This window comes from Eleutherodactylus coqui, chromosome 8, assembly GCF_035609145.1.
Source record: "Eleutherodactylus coqui strain aEleCoq1 chromosome 8, aEleCoq1.hap1, whole genome shotgun sequence".
Lineage (NCBI taxonomy): Eukaryota > Metazoa > Chordata > Amphibia > Anura > Eleutherodactylidae > Eleutherodactylus > Eleutherodactylus coqui.
Window position 1 is genome coordinate 164594470 of NC_089844.1, and position 13109 is coordinate 164607578.

Here is a 13109-nt window from a genome sequence, read left to right on the forward strand (position 1 = left end):
CTAACAGAATGGTATTTAACAAGGAGAAATGCAAAGTCCTACAACTGAGCAAGAAAAATGAAAAAAGCACATACAGAATGGGAGGAATTGGCCTAAGCAGCACATGTGAAAAAGACTTGGATATCCTAATAGATAATAGACTGAACATGAGTCAACAATGTGATGCAGCAGCCTAAAAGGCAAACACAATTCTGGGATGTATTAAGAGAAGCATAGAGTCTAGATCACTTGAGGTCATTATCCCTCTCTACTCTTTCTTAGTCAGACCTCATCTGGAATACTGTGTCCAGTTCTGGGCACCCCACTTTAAAAAAGAGATAGACAAACTGGAGCAAGTTCAGAGAAGAGTTACCAAGATGGTGAGCGATCTCCAAATCATGTCCTATGAGGAACGGTTAAAGGATCTGGGAATGTTTAGCTTGCAGAAGAGAAGGCTGAGAGAAGAGTTAATAGCTGTCTACAAATATTTAAAGGGCTGTCACAGTGCAGAGGGATCAGCCCTATTCTCATTTGCACAAGAAAAGACTAGGAGCAATTGGATGAAACTGAAAGGGAGGAGACACAGATTAGATATTAGAAAAATCATTCTGACAGTGAGGGTGATCAATGAGTGGAACAGGTTACCATGGAAGTTGGTGAGGTCTCCTTCAATGGAAGTCTTCAAACAAAGGCTGGACAAATATCTGTCTGGGATGATTTAGTGAATCCTGCACTGAGCAGGGAGTTGGACCCGATGACCCTAGAGATCCCTTCCAACCCTACCATTCTATGATTCTATGACCTTAAAAAAGCGGTGCAGTGGTCCCCACCTTTGTTCATTGTAGTAAAACTAAATATGTACAGGAGAGGTAGCAGCATAACAGGTGCTTCCAAAGTATTTAAGAACAAGAACTTTATCGTTTCATCCTTTTAAAAACAGGCAACGTTTCGACCTTTTACGGTCTTTCTCAAGCCGATAAGAAAATGAAACTGGGCAAGAGGTCCATGTTCCAGGAACAAGAACATGAAATAATTTTAGCTTCTTTCTGTGAGAATTTCAAGAATGATAAAGAACAGCGCCTGCATAATTTAGACGTTAGACTGGCAGTCTTCACATATTTGCAAGTCTCACGAACCTTTAGGAAGTCAGATGATCTGTTCCTTCATTTCCAGGGTAAAAGTAAAGGGAATGCAGCATCAAAAGATACCATCGCTAGATGGATAAAGTTAGCAATTCAGGAAGCATATAAATCCAAAAATGTATCAGTTCCGGAAGGGATAAGAGCCCACTCCACCAGGGCTCTCGCTGCTTCATGGTGTCAGGACAGTGTCCGGGATATGGGGGTCCCTGAGATATCCCGCAACCCCTGTCCCTGCCTACTTGCCCCCCTGGGCTAACCCCCAGGGCGACAACTGGGCGGCGGTCCCTACCCTCACTAGGGAAGCGGGACACGGGAAGACAAACAGACACTGAAGACAAACAACGGTAGAATGGTCAGACAATCCGGGTCGGCAACAGGAGGGTGCGCAGTACAGGGGGGTCAGGCAAAACGTAGTCAAGGTCCAAAAGCAGAGGTCAGGAAAGCCGGGGTCACAAACAGGAGTCAAAGAATACGCGGGTGCAGCTGGAAGACCAAACTAACACTGGCAAGGCCTGAGAGGAAAACACACCTATTTAAATGCTGTCAGCGCTCCCGCCCCAGAAGCTGATTGGGGCGGGGAGCCTGACAGCAGCAGGGCTAATCAGGGCGGTGCTGGGGGCACGCCCCCAGTCTAGCTGCACAGACAGTTACTAGGGAAGCCAGCCTGGTAGTCAAGTGACTAGAAGCACCAGCTGCCTCCCTAGCAACCCGGCGGCGACCAGTCTTACAGCGGCCCGGGGAGATCACAAGAACCGGGGTACCTCTGCGCCGCGCTCCTGTACCCCGGGTGGCCGGACCGGTGGTGCGGGCACGGCGGCCCCGAGAGTTGCCGGTTCTGACAGTACCCCCCCTTCTACGGGGGGACACCGGACCCCCATGGCCAGGTGCGGGCTTAAGCGGGAAAGCCCTGTGGAATGCCTGGACTAGGCGTGGCGCATGAACGTCCCTGGCAGGGACCCACGTCCTATCCTCAGGGCCAAATCCTCTCCAGTGGACCAGGTACTGCAGCACACCTCTAACCCGTCGGGCATCCACCAGCCTTTCTACTTCATACTCCAGTTCCCCCTGTACCAGAGAAGGAGGAGGCGGGTTCTGGGTGGGTAGAACTGGAGTCACATACTTCTTAAGTAAGCTTTTGTGAAAAACCTTGTGGACCTTCCAGGGGTCAGGAAGTGCCAACTTATATGACACCGGGTTGATAACCTGAGAAACAAAAAATGGGCCAATGAACCGAGGAGCAAGTTTCAGGGAGGGAACCTTGAGTCTCAGATTCTTGGATGACAACAAAACTTGCTCCCCGACTACAAAAGGTGCAGAGATGGTACGTCTTTTATTTGCGTATTTACGCAGTTTCTCTTGGGAACCCTGGAGGTTCTTACGAACCTGGGCCCAAACTGTGCACAGTTCCTCAGAGGATATGTCGGCGGCCGGATTGTTCGAGACCACAGGAGTGGAAAGCGAGAACCGGGGATGAAACCCATAGTTACAAAAAAAAGGTGACACTTGGGTCGACGAGTTAACATGGTTGTTGATAGCAAATTCGGCGAGAGGTAAGTAGTTGACCCACTGATACTGGTTATCAGAGACAAACAGTCGCAGATACTGGATAAGTTCTTGGTTCATTCGTTCCGTTTGTCCGTTACTCTCGGGATGGAAAGCGGAGGAGAAGGACAAATTTACGTTTAGATTTTTACAGAAGGCTCGCCAGAAGCGAGCGACGAACTGAACCCCTCTATCTGACACAATGTCCTCGGGGATCCCATGTAACCGAACAATCTCCTTGATGAACATTTCCGACAGAAGTTTGGCGTTAGGCAACTTGCAAAGCGGAACAAAATGTGACATTTTAGAGAAACGGTCTACTATTACCCAGATGACCGTATTCCCCAGCGAGGATGGCAGATCAGTAATAAAATCCATGGACAAATGGGACCATGGCCTGGACGGAATGGGCAAGGGAAGAAGAGGACCCTCAGGACGTCTCCTGAGATTCTTCCCCCTTGCGCAAACCGGGCACGCGGACACAAATCCCCGTACCTCCTTGGCCATGTGCGGCCACCAATAGAGTCTGGACACTAACTCCAGCGTACCCCTGATGCCGGGGTGTCCAGCTAGGACTGAAGCATGTGTCTCCTCTAACACTTTCAATCTCAGTGACAACGGGACAAATAATTTGCCTTCCGGAAGGGCTTCAGGAGCAGATTGTTGAGCGGCGTGAATGAGAGGTGAAAGGTCGGAGGAGACAGCAGCGAGGACCACCCCAGGGGAGAGAATGCTCTCAGGCTCCGGCTCGGCAGGTTCCGGAGAACCAAAGCTCCTAGACAGGGCATCAGCCTTGACATTCTTAGAACCGGGTCTATAGGTAACAACAAAATTGAACCGAGAGAAGAACAAGGCCCAGCGGGCTTGCCGAGCATTTAACCTCTTAGCGGAATCTAGATAGGTGAGGTTTTTATGGTCTGTGAGTACCGTGATCTGGTGATGGGCTCCTTCCAAAAAATGCCTCCACTCTTCGAAAGCCCACTTAATCGCCAGCAATTCCCGGTTGCCTATATCATAGTTCCGTTCGGTGGAAGAAAACTTCCTAGAAAAATAGGCACACGGTCTAAGGTTGGTGAGAGTGGAGGGACCTTGGGACAGTACCGCTCCCACACCAAACTCAGAGGCATCTACCTCCACCAAAAAAGGGCTGGACAGATCCGGTTGTACTAGGACAGGTGCAGAAGAGAACGCCGCCTTTAGGGTATCGAAGGCCCTCAGAGCCTCAGAAGACCAGGTCCTCACATCTGCCCCCTTTCTGGTGAGGTCCGTTAGAGGTTTGGCCACCACGGAGAAGTCTTTGATGAATTTGCGATAGTAGTTGGCGAAGCCGAGGAAGCGTTGAAGGGCTTTCAACGACCCTGGCTGGGCCCACTCCGTGATGGCTTTCACCTTTTCAGGATCCATCTGGAAGTCGCATGGCGTGATGATATACCCCAAAAATGATATCTTTTGTACCCCGAAGACACATTTCTCGAGTTTAGCAAACAGCTTGTTATGTCTGAGTCGAGCTAGTACAGTCTGAACGTGAGTATGGTGACTCGGCAAGTCGGAGGAAAAAATCAAAATGTCGTCTAGATATACAACCACGAACACCCCCATGATATCCTGAAACACTGAGTTCATGTACCCCTGAAAAATGGCGGGGGCGTTACACAATCCAAAAGGCATAACTAGGTATTCAAAATGCCCGAGGGGCGTATTGAAGGCGGTTTTCCACTCATCCCCCTCCCGAATGCGGATGAGGTTGTATGCTCCCCTGAGATCAAGTTTGGAAAACCATCGGGCACCAGCGACCTGGTTGAGGAGGTCAGGAATGAGTGGAAGAGCATACTGGTTTCGGACTGTGATTTTGTTTAGCTCTCTATAGTCAATACAGGGCCGGAGACCCCCATCCTTCTTCTCCACGAAGAAAAACCCGGCACCCACCGGGGATTCTGAGGGCCGGATGTGCCCCTTGGCCAGGCTGTCCTGGATATAGTCCCTCATGGATTCTCTCTCAGGAGCCGTAACGTTATAAATGCGGCCCTTAGGAAGTTTGGCCCCAGGAATCAAGTCTATTTTACAGTCCCATTCCCTATGAGGGGGCAGAGCTTCAGATAATTGTTTGGAGAACACGTCAGAAAACTCGGAGAGGTATTCTGGTAGGGGGGTCCCCTCGCAGGTGGAGATTCCCATCTTCACCGCACAAAGGTGGTTGGCACAGCGGGGACCCCACTTTACCAGTTCCAACGTGTCCCAATTTACTACCGGGTTGTGCTCCCGGAGCCAGGGGAGGCCTAGGACGACGTCCACAGACAAATCTCTCATCACTAGAAAGGTGCAGGTTTCCACGTGTAAGGCTCCTATAGTAAACCTTACTTCAGGGGTAACCAGATTAACCACCCCTGCTTGCAATGGGGTGGAGTCCACTCCTGAAACCAGAATCGGGGTCTCTAAACGTAAAAAAACCCCGGACAGTTGAGCAACGAAATTAAAGTTAACGAAATTTGCCGCAGCCCCAGAATCAACAAAGGCTTGCCCAGTACGGTGGAAAGCATGAAATTCTAGGGTGCAAGGCAATAACATTTTGGATAACACAGGGAGTACCTTGGCTCCTAGACAGTCCTCCGGACAACTGCCTAGGAGCGGACGTTTTCCCTGCCATGGCTTCTTGGCGCAGGTAGCAATGCGGTGACCCGGCTCCCCACAGTAGAAGCAGAGGTTCTTCTTCAGGCGATTTTCCCGTCGTTGCTTAGGGTTCAGGGCTCCCAGCTCCATGGCCTCGGTGGTGGGAGGTGGAAAAGTCGGGTCAGTAGAAGAAGTGGGCGTGGGGAGTGGAGTGGTCCGAGCGGCGTATCTGGCCCTCAAACGTCGGTCAGCCCGAATAGCCAGCGACATGGCTTGCTCCAGGGTTCTTGGCTCCGGGTGGGCCACGAGTAGGTCCTTCAGACCCTCAGACAGACCGGTCAAAAATAGGTCTTTTAGGGCGGCATCATTCCACCCGGATTCTGTACAGTGCTGGCGGAATTGGGAACAGTAGTCCTCCGCCATCTTGCAACCCTGGCGCAGGGCCAGAAGCTTGGAGACTGCGTAGCCGGCACGGTCGGGTTCGTCATAAATTTGACCCAAGGCGGAAAAAAAGGCGTCAGGGGATAGTCGGGCGGGAGAGCCAGCAGGTAATGAGAAAGCCCAATTTTGGGGCTCTCCCCTCAGGCGGGTAATTACAATTCCCACTTTCTGGTATTCAGTACCAGAGGAGTGGGGGCGGAGATCAAAGTAGAGCTTGCAGCTCTCTCTAAATGCGAAAAACTGACCTCTCTCTCCGGAGAAACAATCCGGAAGCGTGGCTCGAGGTTCTGTCATTGTTCCTGGAGCGGAAGCGGGTTGCATGGGACCTGCAGCTGCCGCTTGTTCCTGTCGCTGCAAGCGGGCTGTTAGGTCCTGGGCAAGGTTCGTAAGGAACTGGACCTGGTTCGCTACAGCTGCCATGGCCTCCATCGAGGGGTTCAGAGTTGCCGGGCGGATGCAAGGGTCTGACCTTCGTTCGGCCAGTGTTACTGTCAGGACAGTGTCCGGGATATGGGGGTCCCTGAGATATCCCGCAACCCCTGTCCCTGCCTACTTGCCCCCCTGGGCTAACCCCCAGGGCGACAACTGGGCGGCGGTCCCTACCCTCACTAGGGAAGCGGGACACGGGAAGACAAACAGACACTGAAGACAAACAACGGTAGAATGGTCAGACAATCCGGGTCGGCAACAGGAGGGTGCGCAGTACAGGGGGGTCAGGCAAAACGTAGTCAAGGTCCAAAAGCAGAGGTCAGGAAAGCCGGGGTCACAAACAGGAGTCAAAGAATACGCGGGTGCAGCTGGAAGACCAAACTAACACTGGCAAGGCCTGAGAGGAAAACACACCTATTTAAATGCTGTCAGCGCTCCCGCCCCAGAAGCTGATTGGGGCGGGGAGCCTGACAGCAGCAGGGCTAATCAGGGCGGTGCTGGGGGCACGCCCCCAGTCTAGCTGCACAGACAGTTACTAGGGAAGCCAGCCTGGTAGTCAAGTGACTAGAAGCACCAGCTGCCTCCCTAGCAACCCGGCGGCGACCAGTCTTACAGCGGCCCGGGGAGATCACAAGAACCGGGGTACCTCTGCGCCGCGCTCCTGTACCCCGGGTGGCCGGACCGGTGGTGCGGGCACGGCGGCCCCGAGAGTTGCCGGTTCTGACACATGGGCTGAATGTATTGAAGCCTCCAAAAGGGCAAATTTGTAAGGCTGCGACATGGTCTAGTACCCACAGCTTTTCCAAACACTATTGTTTTAATCTCCACTCTGAGAGGGAGCTGGCCTTTGGGCGGAAGTTCCCCCCCCTCAACTGCTCCATCTGCCTGAGCCTCTATACAGATCCCGTATCCCTGAGATGTGGACACAACTTCTGCCGCTCGTGTATTGTAAGTGTGCTGGATGCACAGGAAGCAGCTGGAGTGTATTCCTGTCCTGACTGCAGAGAAGAATCCCCGCAGCGTCCGGCCCTGGAGAAGAACCGGAAGCTGGCGAATATAGTGGAGCGTTTCTTATCTAGTCCGCCTGATATGGAGGGCAGAATCTTCTGTACTTAGTGTATAAAGTCTCCGGTCTCAGCTGTGAAGACATGTCTGCAGTGTGAGACGTCCATGTGTCAGAAACATCTCGGAGCCCACAACAAGGCGGTGGATCATATATTAACTGATCCCACCAGCTCCTTTGGGAACAAGAAGTGCTCCGTCCACAAGAAGGTTCTGGAGTATTACTGCCCGCAGGATGCGGCTTCTCTATGTGTGACTTGCTGTCTGGTCGGCAAGCATCGGGGCTACCAGGTGGAGCTTCTAGGTGAGGCTTTTGAGATGGAGAAATTGACGAAGTATATTGGGAAACTAAACCCTCAAAAAGCAGAACTTCAGACAAGAGTCCAGAATCTGTAGGGTCATAAGAAGAATATCCAGGAGAAAGCCTCAGAGGAGAGGGAGAACATCAGGAAGTTGTTTATGGACATGAAGGAGCAACTGGAAATGGCAGAAAAGAAAGTGCAGGGCGAGATCTCCAGACAGGAGGACGAGATTGTGTCTCAGATATCTCATCTGATCAAGGAGCTGGAAAAAGAGAAGGAGCTGTCTGGGAAGATGCATCACATGGAGCAGATGAGTCATGTCACCGACCAAATAAGACTCCTACAGGAAAGGGACATTACAGTAAGTAGTAATGGAGATGATGAGGACACGGGGGGGAGGTGGTGGAAATATCCATTCTGATGATGATCGACATACAGGATTGGTCTTAGGACAAGCTGATGTCCCCATGTCTGATACCAAAATACGGGATAACGGGACTGACCCAATAACTGTCCTACAAGAATTGGACCAAGGAGCAGCCTGTAGGGATAAGAGTGCGGCTGCTGAGAAACCAGCTGCTGTCCATGAGTCTACTAAGAAGGAAAAGGAAGAGGAGAAGCTGAAGAAAGAGCTGGATGAGTATCTGATCTCCCTGACCGTACACCGATCGATGCGGGATATTGTCACCAGTGTCACATCAGGGCTCGGGTTCCAGGTTCCAGACATCTTGTTGGATGAGGACACTGCATGTATATTAGTGGAGTTATCAGCTGATCTAAAGACAGCAACATATTCAGAGGAAGAACAGCAAAGACCAGAATCACCAAGAAGGTTTCTGATTTACTGGCAGGTGTTAAGCCGATGTGGCCTCTCTTCAGGGAGATATCATTGGGAGGTGGCATGGAACCTGGTCGGAAGATGTAACATCGGGGTGTCCTATCCCAGTATAGAGAGGGAAGGAGAGCTGTCTGGTATTGGAGATAATGATAAATCTTGGTGTTTGGATCTGGATGATGGAAACTGTGAAGCGTTACACAACTCGGTATCATTAGACCTCTCTAAGGCCAACATGTCCAACATTTGGAGTCTTCTTAGACTATGAGGCTGGGCGTCTGTCCTTCTATGAGCTGTGTGACCCCATCAGACACTTACACACCTTCACCGCCTCCTTCACCGAACCCCTACATGTCGCCTTCTATGTGTACGATGGAGCCTCTGTTACAATAACCAGCTGAGACCGGTGTAGTCCCCATAATTACACTGTTATTTCTTGTAGCATAGATATTGGTCAGACCCCGGCCCATATTTACCACTAGGCACTGGAGGTCCAGTAGTTTTGTTTTGTTTTTTTAAGCTGCATAAAATCCTGAATGATGATCGTTTAGGGTAAACAGCAGACGGTCAGTACGAAGGAAAAGGAGAAGGGCGGTGAGAGCGAGGAGAGAAACTGCTTCCAGCCGCCCAGCTGCGAGCCAACGATAGTCACTCCTGCGTAACAGCATGGGAGCGAGTACATGCAGGGACAAATGTGTTGGGCATCAATTGCCCGACAGTCGTCTCATGTAAACGGCGCTTTTGCAATCGTTGGTCCCATCTGATATAGTGATGGTATATAGCTACTGTAGGATCACTTTCCTGCCTGCTGGAACCCTAACTGATACTGATAATAAAGGGCTGCAGCGCTGATTTAGGGCCCTTTTACACGGAACGATCATTGCTCAAAAATTCATTGGATTGTGCAAATTAGAATGATCATTCAGTGCAAATAAGGCCAACGATTGAACAACTAGCAAGAATTTATTCGCTTCTCGTTCATCCTTTTTTTCCAGGCATAAAGATAATCACTTGCACGTGATTGCATTTGAACAGCGATTGTTTAGTTGAGTCGGTGATGGGAGTTGTAGTCTCTGTGGGACTGTGTGGGGTGATGGGAGTTGTAGTCTCTGTGGGACTGTGTGGGGTGATGGGAGTTGTAGTCTCTGTGGGACTGTGTGGGGTGATGGGAGTTGTAGTCTGTGTTGGACCGCGTGGGGTGATGGGAGTTGTAGTCTGTTGGACTGTGTGGGGTGATGGGAGTTGTAGTCTGTTGGATGATGGGAGTTGTAGTCTCTGTTTGACTGTGGGATGATGGGAGTTGTAGTGATGGTATGAACAAAGACAAATACGAAACAAAAAACAAGATCAAACTAACCAGCTTTCTAACTTCTCTCCATGAAAATGATTGCAGCCTAGAATTCTCCATGGATTTTGATTACAAACAGATCCCTTTTTTGGATATTCTTATTAAGGGTAATAGTCCGGATGGGTCCATCCCCGGCGTATTGTACAGAGAAACAGATGCCGGCAATACGATTTTACACGCATCAAGTTGCCATCCGATGCAAAGCATACAAGCGATCCCATTGGGGGAGCTATTGAGGGCAAAGTGCCTTTGTACTTTAAGTACGGATTACCAACATGCAAAAAAAGAAATCTGTGATGGGTTACAAAACAGGGAATACGGAAAACGCATTCTACAGCGGGCAAAAAAACTGTAGCTTCTAGACAAACAAGAGAAATGAGGTCAAATGTAAAGCATTCAGACAGACTGAGGCTGCATTCACACGAACGTATATCAGCTCAGTTTTCACGCCAAGATGATATACGTTGTCCTCATCTGCAGGGGGGGGGGGAGGATGGAAGAGCCAGGAGCAGGAACTGAGCTCCCGCCCCCTCTCTGCCTCCTCTCCGCCCCTCTGCACTATTTGCAATGGGGAGAGGCGGAACTGGGGCAGGGCTAATTCGCGTAACTTAGCCCCACCCCGTCCCGCCTCCTTTCATTGCAAATAGTGCAGAGGGGCGGAGAGGAGGCAGAGAGGGGGCAGGAGCTCAGTTCCTCAATTCCCACTCATGCAGCACCGCTAATTTCACATGTTTTGGTATAAAGTAACCCATAACAGGCGCGGCTCGGCAACGTTCAATGACATACTGATCAGAGAGTCCTTTTGGATCCATAAACTGGGGACCAGATTCCCTCAGGGGTTAAATTACAAGTCAGACCTGCATTGCATATATAGGGATCAAACATGATCAAAGGAGAAGTAAGTTCATTAGGACCAGACCCCTTTGGAAGGGGGGGGGGGCTATACTGTAAGTCAGACCTGCACCATATATACAGAAACATTACATATGCAGAAGGTCAATATGAGTATATTTTTCCAGCGTGACCAGACCCCTTTAGGCGGCGCCACACCGCAAGTCAGACTAATATCATGTATATAGAAACATCATATATGCAAGAATAAAACATGAGCATATCTTTTCATAAAGAGAAATAAGGAAAGTTTTTATTTTTTTCTTCTCCTGAATATGCAGGCTAACTGCTCTATGAGGCTGGATTTACATGAATGTATATTGGCTGGGTTTTCACGCTGGCCGATATACGGCGTCTCTCTCTGCAGGGGGGAAGCTGGAAGAGCCAGGAGCAGTGCTCTGAATTCCCGCCTCCTCTCTGCCTCCTCTCCGCCCCTCTGTACTATTTCCAATGGGGAGAGGCGGGATGGGGGCGGGGCTAATTTGTGAAACTTAGCCCCGCCCGTGTCCCGCCTCCTTTCATTGCAAATAGTGAAGAGGGGACGGGAGCTCAGTTCCTGCTCCTGGCTCTTCCATCCCCCCCCCCCCCCCCGCCTGCAGATGAGGACGACGTATTTCGGCTCGGCGTGAAAACCGAGCCGATATACGTTTGTGTGAATCCAGCCCACAGGGGAGCCAAGTATAATGCCATCACATGGCAAGGGGAATTTTTATGGTCTTCTGTATATATTTTTTATTAACTCAATTGTGAAGTTCAACTGCAATAGATATAAACAAAGTGCAACTAGGGGTTAATCTTGCAATAAATGAAATATATGAACCCTTGACAGAGCGCCCGTTGGTGTCCATTTTGTGTTATGTTGATATGTGTTTGATCACAAGTTCCATCACAAGCATTATCTCACCAGTAATAGTCTGATGTTTCTGTGTATTTTCCCTTTGCCCTATAGCCTGTACAGCTGACAGTCATTGTAATTATTTGTTCTGTTCCACCTATTTAAGCTGGTCCCACACTCCATTCAGATCATACCACTGACGAAGGCTCTGTGCAGCCGATACGCGTCTGGTCCAGAGATGTGTATACCTGGCCACTGACGAAGGCTTTGTGCAGCTGATACGCGTCTGGTTTAGAGATGTGTATACCTGGCCACTGACGAAGGCTCTGTGCAGCCGATACGCGTCTGGTTTAGAGATGTGTATACCTGGCCACTGACGAAGGCCCTGTGCAGCCGATACGCGTCTGGTTACAGATGTGTATACCTGGCAATTTTACATATGATTAAATAAAAGAAAATTATAGATTTTACTCTGCCAGTAAGCGTGGATTACACTTTTTCCTGCATGGAATTCTCTGTTGTTTAAAGCCAAGGACCGGGGGCAGGTGAACCCGCTGGAGCAAGCAGTGGATCGTGAGATATATGAAGTGAACAAGCTGACAGCATAGCATACCATATTCAAGTGTCTGTTCGGTGGAGGGAAGAGTTCTGTAACCAGGGCCTGGGGGTGGTGGTCTGAAGTCGGGGCCTGAGAGTGGAGGACAGAGGTCTGAAGCCGGGGCTGAGGGTATAGGGCGAACTCCTGAAGCCAGAGCCTAAGGGTGAAGGACAGACGCCTCAAGCAGGAGACTGAGCTGAAGGCTTCAAACTGGGGCGTGAGGTTGGGGGGTAGAGGTCTGATGCCAGGGCCCAATGGTGGAGGCCTATACCCGGGGCCTGATGTTGTAGGCCAGAGGCCCGAAGTTAGAGCCAGAGGATGTAAGGCGGAGTTTGAAGCCAGGGCCTTAGGGTGTAGGACAAAGGCCTAAAGCTGGGGCCTGAGGGTAGATGACGGAGGTCTGAAGCCAGGACTTGAGGCTTAAAGGTGGGCGCCTGAAGCCAAAGCCTGAGGGTGAAGGGCGAGGCCTGAAGCTGGGGCCTGAGGTTGGAGGGCCGAAGTCTGAGGGTGTAGGATGAAGGCCTGAAGCTGAGGCCTGTGGCTGTAAGGCAAGAGTCTGAAGCAGGGCCTGAGAAAGTAAGGGGGAAGTCTCATGCTAGAGCCTGAGGGCAGAGGGCGAGGCCTGAAGCTGGGGTTCTGGGGTGTGTGATGAAGGCCTGAAGCCAAGTCCTGAGGATGTAAGGTGGAAACCTGAACCTGCGGCCTATGTGTGTAATGTAGAAGCCTGAATCCAAGATCTAAAGGTGTAGGACGAAGGCCTGAATCCAAGATCTAAAGGTGTAGGACGAAGGCCTGAAGCCAGGGTCTGAGGGTGGAGGCCCTAGGCTGGGATATGAGGGTGTAGGATAAAGGTCTTAATCCAGGATCTGAGGGTGTAGGATGAAGGTCCCAAGCTGGGATCTGAGGGTGTAAGATGAAAGCCTCAAACGGGGCTGAGGGTAGATTGCAGAGGCTTGAAGCAGGTCCTGAGGCTGTAGGGTGGTAGCCTGAAGTTTTGCCTGAGGTTAAAGAGCAGAGGCCTTAACCTGGGGCCTGAGGGTGGATGGCAGAGGTCTGAAGCCGGGTCCTGAGGGTGGAGGGCGAAGTTTTGAAGCCAGG

General features: G+C 50.7%; 1 pseudogene; it reads left to right on the forward strand.

Annotated features, from left to right (window-relative positions):
* The first annotated feature begins 7038 nt into the window (after positions 1-7038).
* On the forward strand, positions 7039-8816 carry LOC136577095 (E3 ubiquitin/ISG15 ligase TRIM25-like; annotated as a pseudogene).
* The last annotated feature ends 4293 nt before the right edge of the window (positions 8817-13109 follow it).